This window comes from Mastomys coucha, unplaced genomic scaffold (genome assembly GCF_008632895.1).
Source record: "Mastomys coucha isolate ucsf_1 unplaced genomic scaffold, UCSF_Mcou_1 pScaffold22, whole genome shotgun sequence".
Taxonomy (NCBI): domain Eukaryota; kingdom Metazoa; phylum Chordata; class Mammalia; order Rodentia; family Muridae; genus Mastomys; species Mastomys coucha.
In genome coordinates, this window is record NW_022196905.1 from 176,863,514 (window position 1) to 176,865,374 (window position 1,861).

The following is a 1,861-nucleotide window of genomic DNA, read 5'->3' on the forward strand; positions in this document are numbered from 1 at the left end:
CAGTGCTTGAATGTGACTGTCAGTCACTCCTCATACCCAGATTCCAATGCAGACCCCAGGAATCCCTGCCATTTCAGGAGAAGAAAGCTACTGACCATAGCCAGTCTGTGTATCCTCCTCGTCCTCGTCCTTGTCCTCGTCCTCCTCCTCCTCATCCTCCTCTTCCTCCTCCTCCTCCTCCTCCTGCTCTTCGAATTCTGTATCTGGATTCCTATTATTTATAGTTCCTATTAGTGTATGCCTAAGCATACTCCATTTGAATCTATTGTAACATATCCCTTAATGCTTTTCCCTGTTCAAGAATTTATACAACATCCTGAATGTCCTTTTCAGCAAAAGGGCATGATTTTAGAATGGATTTTTCAAGACTATATTTAACAATTCCTAACCACCCCTACCTCCTGAGCTGGCTTGTCAATTTCATAACCTTTTTTACTAGTAGAATTGATGCATTTTAAGCCATAAGAGCCTTCTAGTGTAATGAAGTCTACGTTGTATGTTAATTTATCAGTTTCTTTACATTCGTTATCAGAACCTCAAGTTTATAGCTGTCTTAGTTGGGGTTACTATTGCTATGATAAAACACTATGACCAAAAACAACTTTAGGAGAGGGTTTGTTTGTATTACATCCAAATACATTTAGAATCACAGCCCATTTAGAGAAGCCAAGAACTCAAACAGGGCAGGAACTGGAGGCAGAAGCTGATGTAGAGTCCATAGAAGGGTGCTGTTTACTGGCTTGCTCAGCCTGATCTCTTATAGAACTCAGGAGCAGCAGTCGAGAGGTGGCCCTATACACAATGGACTGGGCCCTCCTGAATCAATCACTAATTTTAAAAAATGTTCCACAGGCTTGCTTACAGCCCAGTCTTATGGAGTCATGTTCTCAATTGAGAGTCTCTGTTGTAAGACGACCTTAGGTTGTGTCAAGTTGACAAAACTAGGCAGCACAACAACATAGTTGCTCATGAATAAATAGAGCAGGAAACTCATGATAGAAGAAAAATCTCTGGGTGTTCTTCTGGAAAAATAAGGGTCTTTAGAAAGAAATGTTGATTGGCCTGTGCATTGGGCTCAAAGACATACCACACACATGACTTTCTGTGTTTGCTAGCAATTAAGAGTAAATTAGGCACTTTTCACTTCTTACTGAAAACAACCAGGCAAAGAGGAATTCTGGGAGGATCTCTACTATTTTAACTCCTGGAAGCCTTAAGGAATTCAAAGAAAGTGAAACTCTGAATACAGAGTTTGTGGCTCTCAGATCAGCTTCTAGCATTTATGCCAATCAGCTTCCTGAGCATGCCCTGCCCAGATTTTATTTGTGTGCTTTCAGCCAAGCTCTTAGCTGTTACCTTCAGTAGACTAAAGTGAAGGAGGCCCTCTGGTAATATCCACCAGTCTTTCCAGGATTACAGATGAGGCAAGAGCAAGTCTCACATCAGCAGCATAGACCACACATGCTAGGAAAGTCGACCACACCGTTTAGCCCCAGGTAACCCAGTGATAAGAGGAATCTATTTTGGAATGTCCCACACCGTTTAGCCCCAGGTAACCCAGTGATAAGAGGAATCTATTTTGGAGCGTCATGGCCATAAATGGCTGTGGCATGGGGAGGGGGTTGGTAAGGAATTAGCCATGCAAGTGGCAAAGGTACTTGAACTCTGGGAAGTAATATTCCTGCTCTTTCAGGCCTCTCTCCGCCTAACAGACACATTGCTTTCCAAGTGGGACTGCTGACTCACCTCCTTGTCAATCTGGATAATGTGTAAATCAAGCCTTCTGTTTCATTCTTTGTTCTGTTGTCTGACACAGGGTCTTGCTATGCTGGCCAGACTGGCTGTGGACTCCCAATACTCC